Source organism: Spermophilus citellus (genome assembly GCF_964194105.1).
Source record: "Spermophilus citellus genome assembly, chromosome: 7".
Taxonomy (NCBI): domain Eukaryota; kingdom Metazoa; phylum Chordata; class Mammalia; order Rodentia; family Sciuridae; genus Spermophilus; species Spermophilus citellus.
The window spans coordinates 155,768,088-155,783,929 of NC_138188.1; the positions used below are offsets into that span (position 1 = coordinate 155,768,088).

Consider the following 15,842-nt stretch of genomic DNA (forward strand, 5'->3'; position numbering starts at 1 on the left):
TGTAATACGCACACGTGTCACCTGGAGATCCAGAGTGCAGATTCTGGTTCATGAGGTTTGGAGTAGGCTGGAGATTGCATTTTCAACATGCTCCACTGAGTGATACGGATGCTGCTATCCTAGCATCTCTCTGGTTGCCCGGAGACACTAGACTAGATAATAGATGAGGTCCTTTGCCATTCCGAACTGCTCTGTTCTCTGCAAACCGGGACAGCCTTACAGATTAACTAAGGAGGGTTCCACCCGGGGTTATGACTCTTACCAGGAAATCTACCCAGGAAATAAGGCCTCTGCATTAGTCAGTTTTTGTCACTATGACCAAATACTTGACATAAACTACTTATGAAGATAAGAGGTTTATTTAGCTCACAGATTTGGAGACCCAAGGGTATGGTACTTGCATTGGCTCAATTTTTGGTGAAGTCCTCATGGCAGTTGGCAGATGGCAGTGGCAGGTGCCAGAGTTGGGGCAGGATGTCATATCGTGAGCCAGGAAGCAGAGGTGGGAGCAGGCCTGCTGCTCATATAACAACACTCCTGAGAACAGGTGAAGGGCTGGATGAGACTACCTTCCTCTCCTCCCAGGGCACACCCACAAAGACCCAAGGACCTATTAGAGGTTCCACCACCTCCCAGTACTGCCACCATATTCCCATTACATGGACCCTCGGGGACACCCAAACTAGCAACTTTGTTCTCTGTGGCTTCCAGCAGCTTCTGCTGTCCTCAGGTCCAAGAAATCAGATGTCTTCCTTCGCTATTACTCACGTGGCAATGAGGTGTTTCTCCTGTGACAGCTCGGCTCTATAACCTGTGGCCAGGTACAAGGCTCTAGAAGACATTAAATGTGTCCTCTGTGGAGAAGGGAGATTAAGAAAGGTTACTAACATCCGAATAACCCCATAGAGTGGCTGAGAGACTTGAGTCACTTGTGGACCGAATCCAAGATGGTTCTGCCTGAATCCTGGCTCGGCCCCATGTTGCAACTCCATTGAGTCCCTTTATCCTCAGCTGAGATAAAATTTTCTCAAATGGCTGCTGTCTCATAAGGACTTTAGTTTTAAAACTTTGTTGTAAAACTTAACTCATCCAACTTGAGTTCTAGGTGTTTTGTGCTAGGCTTTTTCCAAACTCATGTCTGCCTCAGGGCCTTGGCACCTGCAATTCCTTCTGTCAACACACTTTTCTAACTCTTCATGTTGCTGATCACTTCTTGTCATTCATCTCACGGTCTCAATGTCACCTTTTCTGAAAGGAAAACCATCTTTCTAAATGGTCTTTTTCATTGCAACATAATCCTGTGCCTCATACCTGTTTTAATGTCTTCATAACTTTTATGATTATGAGCATTATATAGTAGCATTATCTTATATATTGATTTGTTTCCTTATTAATTTTCTGTCCCCTTGTCTCACCCCTACTGTATAAAAGACTCTACATCTTAACCATCTTCGTATCCCCAGGATTGAACTAAGACATGCAGGAATACAGTCCTGTGCTTATTGAATGGATGCATCTCCAATCTTTCACGGTACTTGGCTTAGTGTGTTCATTTGTCAGAATCTTTTTTTCTCCCCAACCAAAATGTGGATAGCGATTTTGGGTGCTCTCCAGAAAAACTAATTCATGGAGAAGCATTACAAAAACAAGACACTGGACAGAAATAGCATGGGACTCAGTTGGACTTCAGTTTGCATTCGTGGGGGGTAAATGTGAGAAATGTGAGGTCCTGAGATGTGGAATATTTGCCAATCAGATTTGAAGAGCTCATAAAAAGTTCAGAGTAAGCTTTTGCTCATCCCCACCCGCCTGCTCTAAATTCCTCATTGGTGCCCAGTGGCAAGCTGGCACGAAGCAGCCGCTGATGGCGAGGAGCAGAAAGCACCGCCCTGGATCTCTGCCTTGCCCCACGTCTTAACAACTCTGGGAAGATGGCACCTCTCAGCACCTGGCCCCGGTTTTCTGCTAACCCCTGGCAAAGAAATCCAGGTGTGAAATGCCTGGGCTACCACACAGGTAGGCAACAGACTTTTGGCAGAGGAGGCTGATCTGATGGAGGGGCAGAAGTGAGCCAGGGGCCAGCAGGACATTGTGCCAGGTGTGGCCAGGGATGGGACCTGGTCTCCTCTGGTGTTTCAAGCCATCTTCTGATGGCTTTAGTTAGGAATTTTATTCCTGTCAACCCAACGCAGTTGGCAAGGTGGAGGGCAAAGTGATGTTTCCCTTATACTAACGCTACCACTTCATCGGCCTCATGGGGTGGTCCACAGGCTCCTCCAGGTGGCCTTGGGTGGGCAGGAGGGAGGGGCAGAAGTTGGTGCCCAAGTTGCATCAGACTGAACCACTTTCAAGTTCTGTTTTCCACTGCAGTTGGAAGTTTCCATTGAAAACAGGCCAGGGCAAAGTTATTAGTGCAGAAAAAGATGCTGAGATGATTTTGTGCATGATGGGGAAGGAGAGCGTATCGGAGGATGGATGAAGGGCCTTGGCCTGGAGGTGGCTGTTGTAATTTTGGTTTCACCAAGAGGTCCCAGAGATGGGGTGACTCAGGCTGTGATTAAGAGGGGGACAGTGTTCCTCATGCCTTTCATTCTGGTGGACTTAATTAATCAAGTAGGAGTTGTGTGCCTGCTCCCTGCCAGGCCCCGAGTCCCTGCTGGGGAACAGCAACAACAGCTCAGGCCTGCTCAAAGTTGGTGGCAGATGTGAATAGCATTGTGCATAGCATTGTGATGCCCGTGGGGGCAGTGACCTCATTCTCAGCCAGGACCAGGGGTCTGGAGTCCAAAGACCCAGTGCGGGTGTCTCACCCACCAACTTCCAGATGGGGAACTGGAGTCTGATACATAAGCTTTGATTTTCTCAGTTATCACCTGAGGAAATGACATCTGCTCTGTCTGCTTTGTGGGTGTCATGAGGACCCAGTGAGATTATCTTAAAGCCTTTTGTGTGTCCATGAGGAGACCTTTGGATTGCTGTTGGCACTATAAGAACTTGGTTCTGCAGTTTCCAACATTGGTCTCTCATTCTTCGCTGTGACCACGTGACACTATCTGTTATCAATGGGATGTGAAGATCTGAAACAAGCTAGAGATATGCTCTGTCCATTATGGTAGCATTGTGTCCACAGGTAGCTAGTTTACATTCAGTACCTGTCATTAACAGGGCTAGTCTGAACCGAGAGGTGTCCTGACAGGAAGAAAGGAAAGAAGGAAGGAAGAAAAGAATGTAAAATACCTCACTGATCAATTTCTTATATTGGTCACACATTTAAATAAACATATTTTGGATATATTGAGTGAAATAAAATACATTATTTAGGCATACCTTGTTGATTTTTAAGTAACTACTAGAGGATTTTAAATTCAACAAGTGACTCACATGTTTTTCTTGAACAGTGCATTTACAGAGGCTGTCTCTCTCTGGAAACGTTGCTGTGGACTCAGTGCACATAAACATTCATACAACTTCAGGGGTACCACAGACCCCTTAAAGCCCCACCCATGTCACCCTAAAGTGACTATTGCAATGATTGCTTCCCACATACATTCAAAATGCATATACAGAATGTTCCTGTGAAATTAGGTCACTTTAATGAGAACTATTACTGTGCATTTCTTTGCAGGAAACCATTTCGCCACGATTGTCACTACAGAGGCTGGGGGAGGACCCTGCCCTGGACTTTGCACAACACTCTCTGATGGAAAAAGGCAGATCTCTGCAGACAGATGACAGAAGCGTCACCTCAATGTGAGCTCAGATGAGGATGCCTTCACATTTCACTAATGAAGAGATTTGCTAGGTACCAGGTCAGCTACTGCACTTCCTTCCTATTCCTGAATCTTTCCCTTTCACAAGACAGAAGAGGAAGCGAGTCCCTTAGGTCCCTCTTAGGTTCCCAATCTCCAGTCCACCTGCAAACCCTTTGGAGTATCATCCATGCATGTTCAGTCAGTTGAGGGAAGGAAGCCCCACATGGCTCAGAAGCTTCCCAACTAGGATTCAAAGGCTTTCCAGTGTTGGTTTGTGGAAGAGGGAGGAAACTCAGGAGAGGAGGAAGGAAGGTCGGCACTCAGGCATGTGCCTCTCCCACATCTTTATTTTATGAGAGGCAAACAGTGGGGTTTGGATTTAAGAGATCTTTCCATGGGTCAGCTATCAAGTATCTCAGCCAGAGGTACCACTGAAATAGAAGTAGCAGGAGGTATATCATTGGCTCTCCATATCTGTGGGTTCTGCATCTGCAGATTCAATCAACTACTGGAAAATTTTTAAAAAATTGCAGCTGCACTGAACATGTACAGACGGTTTCTTGTTATTACAACCTAAGTGATACATATAACAACTGTTTATACCGCATTTACAGCATTTAAAATATCTCTAGATTATTTAAAATTGCATTAGGCATTTTAAATAATCTAGAGATATTTTAAAGTAAATGGGTGGATGTGTGTAGATCTTATGCAAATCCCATGACATTTTGCATTAAAGGCTTGAGCATCTGCAGAGTTTGGTGTTTACAGTGGTGGGGAGGTGCTGGAGCCAATCTCCACAGATGCCCAGGATTGTGTGTGTGTGTGTGTGTGTGTGTGTGTGTGTGTGTGTATGTGTGTAATGGGAATGGTCTCACACAATTCTGGAGGCCAAGAAGTTCTACAATTTGATCTACTCTTCACAAGGTGAGATCCAGAAAAGCTGTTGGTGCAATTCAGTCTGAATCAAAAGGCCTGGACAGTGGGGTCAGGGAAGGATGATGGTGTGGGGTCCAGTGGCTAAAGGCTTTGGAACCAGGAGCTCCAGTGGTCAAGGGCAGGAGAAAATTAATGTTCCAGCTTACAAGAGCAAATTCACCTTTCCGCCACCATTTTACTCTATTCAGCCTTTCAATAAATTGGACATGGCTCTTCCATGTTGGTGAGGGTGATCTTCTTTCCTTGGTCTATGGATTCTAATGCACATATTTCCTAGGAAACCTTTCAGACATGCCCCAAAATAATTTTACGAGCCATCAGGGCATCTCTTAGCTCAGTCAAGTTGACACATTAAAATTAACATCATAAAGGTATTCCCTGTCATTCCCGGGAAACTATCTTTTCATGAAAAATTCCTACATATGCATGACAGCAAAAAGCAAAACCCCAAACAACACCAGTCTGTGGAATTTATACAGTTTAGGTTATGTATTAGTCAGCTTTCTGTGACAGTGAGAAAATACCTGAGAGAATTAACTTGAAAGGAGGAAAGGTTTGTTTTGGTTCACAGTTTCAGAGGTTTCAGTCCATGGTGATCTGACCCTGTTGCTTTCGGCCTGCTATGGTTTAGATATGAGGTATCCCAGAAAAACTCAATCCTGAGACAATGTGGAATGTCCAGAGGTGAAATGATGATATTATGAGAGTTGTGACCTAAATCGGTGGATTGATCCACTGATGTGGCTTAACTTAGGCAGATGGGGTATGGCTAAAGGAGGCGGGTCACTGGGGATGTGCCTTTCGCTTTATATTTTGTCCCTGTTGAGTGGAGCTCTCTCTCTGCTTCTTGGTGGCCGTGTCCTGAGGGTTCTCCTTCCACCACACCCTTCCTCCATGATGTTTTGCCTCACCTTAGGGCCGGGGCAATGGAGTTGACTGTTTAGGCACTGAGACCTCTGAAACCACGAAACCCAAATAAACTCTTCCTCCCTTAAGTTGCTCTTATCGGGTATTTTGGTCAGAGCAACGAGAAAGCTGACTAAAACAGGGCCTGCAGCAGGTGGGCCCTCACAGCAGGAAGCCTACGCAAAAGACAGTGCTTACCTCACAGTAGCTGGGAAGCAGAGAAAAAGGAAGTGGCTGGGGTCCCTAAGTCCCCTTCAAGGGCATACCTTCCTCCCCCTAGGCCCCACTTCTTAAAGGTTCCACCCTCTCTTAATAGTGCAGTTCTTTTGGACCAAGCCCTCAACCCATGGCCTCTGTGTAGTCAAGATCCAAGCAACAGCAGGTTAGATGTGGTTCCCTGATTACATCCACCGAAGATGGGCTTGGATTGGGGTGTAACTTTCAATCTGGGGCTATTGAGAGCTTCTGAGCTGATGGATGAAATGTGGAGTTGGCTTGTTGAGGACTTTGCTGGTTGGCCTGTCTCCAAGCAGAAGCAGCAGATGGCTGCCCAAATTCTACAAGTGGGATGACCAGTGGCAACATAAAGGGCAAACAAACAAGAAAGGCTTTCTTTCTGAGAATGTTTCTACTGTAGTTAGGTTAGAAAATGATCCAGGGAAGAGATAAACTAGCCTTTTCATTTAGCAAAATAAAATGCCTATCCACTTGGTCATCTGTGCAGTGAAAGTCCAAACCAGAATCTTGTTTTTAAAGGTTTTGTTTAATTTGCCACCCCCACCCCACCCCTCCCACTGCTTAACATCAGGCTGGTCAGGAGAGAAGGGGAGAGTGTCACCTGATGGGGCCTTGTCAAGTGGCTTCCGTGGCTTCCGTGGCATTTCTATTAAAGAGCCACAGGAAAAAGGTGAAGGGCTGATGACAGGAGGCATCAGCATTTCCGGGGGTTTTGTTCCAGTTTTCATGAATATGGATAATGCACAGAACGTCTCGTTTTCAGAGCTGTGTTTTTTCATCAAACACCACCACTCTTCATGGGGAGGGAACTAGACACTCCCAACACATGATTTGGCAGGCCTCAATCATAAGTGCTCCAATACTGATTTTCAGAAACCCAATCCAGATTTGACTCTGACCTTCAAGCCCCGTTCAGGTCACTGAGAAAGAAAGGTGCCTCTGGTCAAGCCCTGGGCCAGTGCTGCTCTTTGAAAAACACTTGCAGGTTCTTTGTAGGGACCCTGGTGGAGAAAGGTGAGTTTGCTCTTCAAATGACCTTTCCTTCATTGCAAAAGAACACATGGAATGAAGTGCAAGAGGTGCTTCTGGTGTGCCCCAAAGGTGTCACACAAGCAAGGGCACCCAGAGGCCTCTGCAGGAGACCAAGGGAAGAATACTCTTTTTCTGGTAGCTGGTGGCACTTGTCAAGTTAAAAGTGAAATTTGCCCTAAGGTTAAAATAGATTATGTTCAAAATAAGGTTGAAATAGATTATGGTTGGGGCTGTGTCTTCTCCTGAGTTGAGCATTTCACCAGGCCTGGTTTGGAGAACTCCCTGCATCAGAATTGAGGAACCTCTTTCAATTACCAATTTCTGGGTTTCCAAACACCAGCCAAATATAAGGGTGCCAGAGCCAAGAATGTGCATTGTACCAAGCTTCTGGGAAATCATGATATACTCCAACATTTTTCTCATTGAATTAAAAAAAAGATATATCTATCACAAGAAATTGTGATGGAGAAAAAGATTGGATTCTTTTGATGACATCCATGTAAACTTGTTTAGTTGTGTGTCTTGTGTGGGAAATTTTTGAGCCACAAAAGACAGGGACTACATTAAACCTTTGTTTTTGATGGTTATCATGTGTGCCTTGTCCTTCTGGAGTTAAGAATCATCATCTGCTTCGGAACTGTGGCCCTTTGGGGCAAGACTTTGTCCTTCAATGAAAGTGATTGCAACAGGTTGATAAAAGAAAAGAAAAACAATAAAGCTGTTTAGTTGCAATTCTCTTTTCTCTGAAGTCAGTTTTTGAGTGATTAAAAAGAAAAGCAGCTTGGTGAAGGTTATGGTTCACCATTTTACACTACAGAACATCTTTGCTTCCTATTTATATGCTCATTTGTGCATGTGTCAGAGCTTCCTGGTCCTCAAAGGACCAGATTGCTGTAATTTATACTACACACAAACCTAGCAGGATGTGTCACCCAAAGCACTCTGACCCAGTGCTACACAGCAAAGAGTTCAGTAGAGCATTGTTTCCCAGTGAATTTGGGTGGATCAAATTACTTATTTTAGGACACAGTGAACTTTTTAGTTTTAAACTTTAGGATTATCTGATTAACTTAGGCAAAAATCTATTACATTGCACCGCAATGAAAACGAACAACTTCTCCCACTGAATAACGATTGGCCTTTAACCCAAGCAGCCCTGAATTACTACAAAACACCACAAATTCCCCTAACTGCTATATCTAGGCCTTACGTGAAATCAATAAAGGACAACTAGGTGCAGTATACATCTATAATCCCAGTCATTCAGAAGGCTGAGGCAGGAGGATTGCAAGTTCAAGACCAACCTGGGCAACTTAGCAAGACATTGTCTCAAAATAAAACAAAAGGTACTAGGGATGTAGCTCAGTGGTAGAGCACTTGCCTAGCATGTGCAAGGTCCTACGTTCCACTTCCCAGGACAGCAACAAAAAAAGACAACAACAACAACAAAAAATTCGATAAGACCAAATGAAGAGGCCAGTATTAAACCAAAGCCCTCAATGAGCAATGGAATCTTTCAGCTCTCAAGGACACATTTTTTTAGTTGCCTAGTAAACCCCGAAATACCAGAGTGACCCAACTGAGACATCATAGTGACTACAGAAGAAGATTACTTCCTTTACTTTGTGACCACAGAGAGTTTTGAAAGTGTGTAGACAAAAATGTGTTAGTTTTAGGGGTGATACATTTAAAAATTTTGCTGTATTTCTTGGCCAGGAGGTCATTGAAAGTCCAGCCACGATTCTAGATCATTCTCTCGGGTCCTTTTACAACTTCCTGGCTTCACCATAGTGATGGAGATCCACCTTGTTCGTGATATGAAATTGTGTTACTATATGAAATTAGGAAGACAGGTACAAAGTGTGTGTGTATGTTTCCTGTTATTGATCTAGATGGGAATGAAAAACCCAGACTCAAGACAGTGCAGAGTTTAACCAGGAAATCAACATCAACGCTGTGCATTTTAATTAGAGGCTATTTAATCCAGGGAGTTGGCTCAGCAGGTGAGAAGCTGAGGGGTAATGAAGGAAATCATTGCACCTCTAGGCTTGGGAGTGGAGGGGAGGGGAGGTGTTACCAGCACCAGGAGCTGGGTCACTCAGCTCCGTGTTTGGTGGGAACAGTTACCATGCAGGAGACGCAACAGTTGCTGAGACACCTGGTGAGGCAGAGAGTGCCCTGCTTAGTCAAACTCACCTGTAAGCCTGGAAAGCACATCCACAAGACTCAAGTCCCCGTGGGATCAGCATGGGGGAGGGAAAAGGGATAGATCTGAGTCACAATGCTCCATCAAGAATATGGCAGGGCTGACCCCTTACTGTGAAACACAGAATTCACTGTCCATCACCTTCGCTGCCTATTTGAGGGCATCTTTTCATCTGGGCCATTTAGTTGCTTGAGAATGATGATCCATGACCAACAAAACAGATCTATCAAGGGCAGACCTTTATCAGAAACACTGTGTGTGGCCATCCACCTGCTGTGTGTGTGTTTCCTGTTCTTGGTCTAGATGGGAATGAAAAACTCAGACTCAAGATATTTTTCACATAGAACATTTTACACTACAGAACATCTTTGCTTCCTATTTATATGCCATTTGTGCACGTGTCAGAGCTTCCTGATCCTCAAAGGTATCAGGGTTCTGCTAGAGGAGAGAGATGCAACAAGAAGCCCTTTAAGAGCCACCAAGAAGGGGACCATTGACTTTAGAAATCCTCCTCTGGAATGGTCTTGCAGTACTGGGATGAGGCCTCTTTATTAAGCCATACTGGTTCTTTCCAAAGAAAAGTCTCTACCTTTGGAGAGTTGTGTTAACTTACACTTTTTTGCTGATATGTTGACCTAATATGGGCAAGAAAATAGTTATTATTAGAATAACAATCCACCTATGAAATGCATCCTTTATGGGAACACAGCTCATGTTGAACACTGTTTTCCATTTTTTACGTGGCCTCCCTCTCCGTACAGAGAGTAAGCAATCCAGAATCCTGCTTTCTTAATGGCATGATCTTTCTTTTTTTTTCTCCTTCTAAAAACATCTACATTTTAAAATGATTTTGAATTTATAGGAAAACTGCAAAGTTAGTAGGAAGAGTCCCCATATGCCTCTTGTTGACATCTATGTTGACATCTATGTACATTTGGCACAAATAATAAGCCCACACTGATGCATTAACAGCTGAGGTGCATAGTTTATTTGTATTTTACTCAGGTCTTCATAGTGTCTTCTTTCTTGTTCCAAGGTCCCATTCGGGAATCTACATGACACTTATTCATCCTGGCTCCTTAGGCTTCCCTTAGCTGTGACCATTTCTTGCTGTGACTTTCTTGGTTTTGGGATCCTTCACTGGTCGGGAGTCCTCATCAGGTATTTGTAGAATGTAGCCTTGGGATTCATAGGTGTTTTTCTCATGATTACACTGGGGTTATGTATAGACCTGGGGGAGGAAGACCACAAAGGTCAAATGTCATGTTCTGTAGAACCTCATTTATCACTGTTGATGCTGAACTTGGCCAAGTTTCTCCATTTGGAAGGAAGCCTTTATGATTTAGGTGCTAAGCTTTTGGAGGGCAGGATATCCACAAGAATTGTTTGCAATTCCTCTGTACTGGAGCTTTCTCTGTACTGCCCCCCCCCATTTATTTATTTATTCAATCATTCATTTATATCCCTATGGATTCCTGAATGTTCCCTATCCATTTTATATTTTACATTATAATTTAATACTACTTTACTGTTTACTCGGAACTTCCCAGAGGGGGCTCACTCTGTTTCTTTCTTTCTCCCTCTGACCTACCCTCATCATTGTGGGGTTTTAAAATTTCTTGTTTGTATTTTAGTACTTTATTACTTTCTGGCACTACAAAATGTTCCAGGTTCATCTTGTATATGTTCTGCCCCCGCCATTTATCCAGGCAGCCCTGGATAAATGATTCCTGAAAGATAGTTTCAGAAACAAATATCTGGCACTAGAAGTATTCAACCTGGCCATTTTAATCCATCTGTTCATTTCTTAAACATACATATTTATCCAGTACCAACTTTGGGTAAGACCCTAGGGCAGATGAGACAAAGGGGAACAAGAAACTTGATTACTCAAGGTGCAAGAAAAGTGCTGTTAGTGAGGTACACTGAGTGCTCCATAGTAATTTGCAGATGGAAGGAGACTTCCAGCTGGGGATGTGCATCATCAAGCGTTTGTTCTTGGTTCTAGAGTTTCTTCTGTCCTCAAGGTTCATATCTTGGTAGCTGTGCTCAGACCTACCCTTCCATATGTGAGTCTGCAGTATCAGGCTGACCTGAGATTAAATTCTAAGTTTGCCCCTTTTAGTCATATGACCTGGAATAAGTGTCTCATCAGTACCTAGTCTCAGTTTCCTCATCTGTAATTTGGGGGTGGTAGTACAAATGCAAACCACCCCCAGAAGCCTTTAGGAAGATTAGGGAGAAGATATGTGGAATGTCTGGCACAGTGTCTGATAGTTAGGGACAGCAAATGCTGGTAAATAACGCGGCAACAACACTTAGCGTCTCTGTTCCCGGCAACACTGCCTGCAGTTTTAGCTGGTGACTGGGCACAATTGCAGCAGAGGCTGATTGATGAGACTGTAAAGGCAGGCCCAAGGAGATGGCTGTGGAAAGGCTGACCCCTGTGCTCACGGCAGGTCTTCCCTGCAGATGGTATTGCTCTTGAGAAGTACACCATACACCATCAGGGACTTGGGGACACCTGGCATGTGCACAAACTCTAGCACCAGGAATGAGGCATCTGCTGAAGCCACCAACCAAGATGTGTGCTCATAAAAATGCCTTGGCTCAGCCTCCTTGGTCAACACCTGCTTGACATTCCAGAAGGGACTCTCAAGCCAGGGTCCCCACAGAGTTGCTTCCCTGGAGGGAGACAGTAGGCTTCAAAAATGGGTTTCTTCTTTTCTTTCTTTCCTTCTTCCTTTCTTCCCTTCTTCCTTTCTTTCTTTCCTTCTTTCTCTTTCTTCCTTTCTCTCTCTCTCTCTCTCTCTCATACTGGGGATTGAACCCAGGGATGCTGAACCACTGAAGCTACATCCTTTTAAATTTTTATTTTAAGACAGGGTCTCACTAAGTGTCCAAGGCTGGCCTTAATCTTAAAATCCTTCTGCCTCAGCTTCCTGAGTCACTGGGATTCCAGGCAAGCACCACACACCAAGCTCTACAAATGGGTTTCTGCTCTAGAAAGAAAACAGGATTTAAACAGTGATGCTCTAGCAGGGCTTGAGGCCTTCTCCTAGTAGCAGGCAGAGTGCAGACATCATGAACTTTCCTAACATGCTGGTGAGGTACATACCAGCACCCCTAGACTGTTCATAATGGAGAGAGTGACAATCCTGTTTGGTGTTCTTTTACCCTAGAAGCAACCAGAGCAGTGATTCTCAAGTTGTCATCCCTGGACCACCAGCAGCAATGTCACCTGGGGACTTTTGAGTTTTGGATTCAGAATCTTGAGCTGAGAAACACCCCTACCCCCACTGCAATCTGTATTTTAGTAATCATTCCTGGTGATTTGGACACCAGCTCAAGTTCAAAAGCATTGATCTAAATAATGCAGGACTTTCCCCAATCTTCCATTGGAAACATAAGAACATTCTGAACACTAAACACCTTGAAGTTAGAGGTGGACTTTCTCATATATGACAGTATATGTGGTAAATATTTGTTGAATGAATGAAGTTAAGAATACCAAAGTGGCCCAAATCCAAAACACTGACAAGACCAAATGCTAGCGATATGTAAAGCAAATGAAACTTACATTCATTACTAATAGAAATGCAAAAAGGAATAGCCAGTTTAGAAGACAGTTTGAAAGTTTCTTGTAGAAGCAAACATACCCTTCCCATAGAATCCAACAACTGAGCTCCTTGGTATTTACCCAAAGGAACTATAAGCTTATGTCCACACTAAAACCTGCACTTGGATGTTTATAGCAGCTTTATTCATGATTGCCCAAACTTGGAAGCAACAAGATGTTCTTCAGTAGGTGAGTGGATAAACAAACTGTGGCAGGTATAACAACATCTTATTCAGGGGAAAAAAAGGAGTTATCAATCACAAAAAGACACAGAGGAACCGTGAACGCACATTGCTAAGTGAAAGAAGCTAGTCTGAAAAGGCTGAGTCTGTGTGACTCCAACTCTGTGACATTCTGGAAAAGGCAGAACTATGGAGGCAGAGAGAAGATCAGTGGGTACCAGGGGCTCATGGAAGATGGGGGGTAGGGTGGGGAAGTGGATGAATAGGTGGCGCTCCAAGGGTTTGAGGGGCAGTGAAACAATTCTGTATAGCATAAGGGTGAATTCTTGCATATTTGTCAAAACCCAGGAAAGGTAAATCACATAGTGTGACCCTGATGTGAACTATGGACTTCAGTTATAATAATATGTCAGTGTTAACTCATCACAGACAACAGATGCACCCCACCAAAGCAAGATGCTGATAATAAAGCAAATCAATGGGAGGGAGGGAGGGAGGGAGTGTGTGGAGCTCTCTGTATTTTCTGCTCAATTTTTCTGTAAACCTCAAACTGCTCAAAATTAATATATATATATATATTTAAATGGAGAAGTTAACATCTGATTGCCCCCTTGGTGATCACTAAGCAGACATTTCAATTAACACCCTAATGAAAAGCAGGCTAGCGCTCCGTTCCCAGGTACCTGGTCAGACCTGGTTGCCCTCCATGTCTCCACATCTCTTCTTATCAATAAGCCTAACTATCGATACTTTGGGGTTGCTCCCTGAACTCACACTTATGATTTAAGAGCATCTTGTTTCATTAGAAGCAAAACTTCTTTCATCTCTTCTTGATTGGAAAGAGGGATCTTTTTAGCTCCCGAGGGTGGTGGTATAATAATCATGTCTGATCCCCTTGGTGAAATTCCAGATTCTTGTGGAACGCTGTGGGATACTGGCGGGTAGATTTCGGCAGTTAGGGTGTTCTCATGGATGAAGACCGTGCTGTCTTGAGGGTGCATTGGTTGTTCTGAGGGTGTCTGGTGTTTCCCTTCAGATGATGAGTAGAAGCTTCACTGAGACACAACTTTGTCTCACACCCCTAGGAAAATTCTAGTAATAACTGCTATGTGGCTTTTCTTAAAAAGTGCCTGTTACCTCAACCTTGGAGTCAGAAAGCTGGCCTGAAACACAGTGGCCGCTGTTACAGATCGTGGCTTTTCTACGGAGTGCCTACCATTCTGGTGCTCAGCTCTCTTGGGGAGCCTGGGGCAGATCTGACTAACAAGTGACAAGCAGATGTTGTAATGGGTCTTCCAGGAAAACTTTAAAAAAGAGAACAGAAAAAATCCCTGGTGGGGAGGGGCAGGTAATAAATTGACTTATGGCTTTCATCGTCTTCTCTTCTGCCTGGAATGCTAATGTAAGATGATAGAGTCACCATTTGGTAGGCATGAGGTGACCTTGAGCACGAAGGCCACAAACTCAGGGTGGGGAAATAGCTACAAGAAAGGCTCAATTCTAGATGCCATTGTGCAGCTGCTGTCCCAGTCCTGAATGGTTTACCACTAGATGTCTGTACATGAGAAAGAAAGGCCCCTAATTTGTGTTAAGTCAATATTTTCAGAGTTTCTAGGGGGGCTGGGGATAAAGCTCAGTTGGTAGAGTGCTTGCCTCCCATGCACAAGGCCCTCCTGGGTTCAATCCCCAGCACCACCAAATAATAATAATAATAATAATAATATCCAGAGTTTCTGTTACTTGTGGTCAAAAATGAATGTCTAACTGGATCAGAGGTACTTTTGAGTATATTCTAGTGGCTCAGATTGTGGATTTGGAGATCTGACCGACCTATTCCGCTCTGTGACCTTGGACATACTGCCACATGTATCTTAACTTTAGATGCTTCATGCTTCAGATGGAACCAATGACAGGACCGTCCCCTGGATGAATGTAGCACTTAAACTACATTCTTTCTTTTTTTTTTTTTTTTGAGAAAGAGAGAGAGAGAATTTTTTAATATTTATTTTTTAGTTTTCAGCGGACACAACATCTTTATTTTTTGTATGTGGTGCTGAGGATCGAACCCGGGCCATATGCATGCCAGGCAAGCGCGCTACCGCTTGAGCCACATCCCCAGCCCCCTTTCAAGTTATTCTTAAGGATAACTTGAAAGAATGTAGTTTAAGTGCTAACAGCACAGTGCCTGGCGCATGCGAAGGACCGAGTAGATGGTGGTCAATGCTAGAACTGCTCCCCGCGTTGACAGAGGAAACAGAATCATGCACAGGGACTCTAGACCAGGCAGCAGTGTTTTGGACACTGAAGGTCCTGCAACTTCTGGAGTCATTGTCACGTGGAAAATCAGGGTCACCTAATGCCAAGCGGATCTGTCCAGGCCTAACCTTGGATTGCTGGTCTCTCCCTCGACCCTTTCAGGTGGATGCCTACAGAATGTTCTAGGAAAATGTCCCCTTTCAACATATAGCAGGTCTCTGGTGAAGAGCAGCTGGACAGAAGTGCAGGGAGAGCAGGCTGCAGTCCGTGCCCCTAAAGCCACCCCCTGAACTCCGCCGACTGTGCCAGAAGCCGAGTCCAGCCGCTGGGGGATGGCTGTTTCCAATGTGCTCGGCTCTCCTCAGAGTATCTTCTCCTCATTCCCATCTGATGATAACGATGATGATTTTCATGAGAAAATGGAAGTGATTTTTGGAAGAGAAATGGCTGACTTCCTCACAGCCGCCTCTGGGCCCCCTTGCTTGGCCTTCCTTCCTGTTTCCAGCAAGGGAGTGGACCTGTCCCTTGCAGAAGAGTGCTCCTCCCCTGGCCCCTGGGGCCATGTCCTCTTGCCTCTCTGGAACATCAGTCTTCTCTCTGCTGTGAGCCCAAGTGTCTCCCTCTTCTGGATTATTCTTTTTTGTTGTTTTCTTCATTTTTAAAAAATTTGTTCTTCTCAGATATATGTGACAATAGAACGTATTTTGATGTAT

At 44.3% G+C, this 15,842-nt stretch overlaps 1 long non-coding RNA gene across 2 annotated transcripts in view; it reads left to right on the forward strand.

Moving 5' to 3' along the window:
• The window catches only part of LOC308652810, a 43,592-nt gene extending 28,180 nt beyond the window's left edge, over positions 1-15,412 (forward strand). Inside the window, exons 3-4 of one of the 2 annotated variants that reach the window (XR_014022901.1) lie at positions 3,626-3,809; positions 15,292-15,412. This is a non-coding gene — a long non-coding RNA (uncharacterized lncRNA). Of the gene's footprint in view, positions 1-3,625; positions 4,590-15,291 lie in introns of those variants that run through there. The other variant, XR_014022902.1, reaches the window with a different exon arrangement.
• The last annotated feature ends 430 nt before the right edge of the window (positions 15,413-15,842 follow it).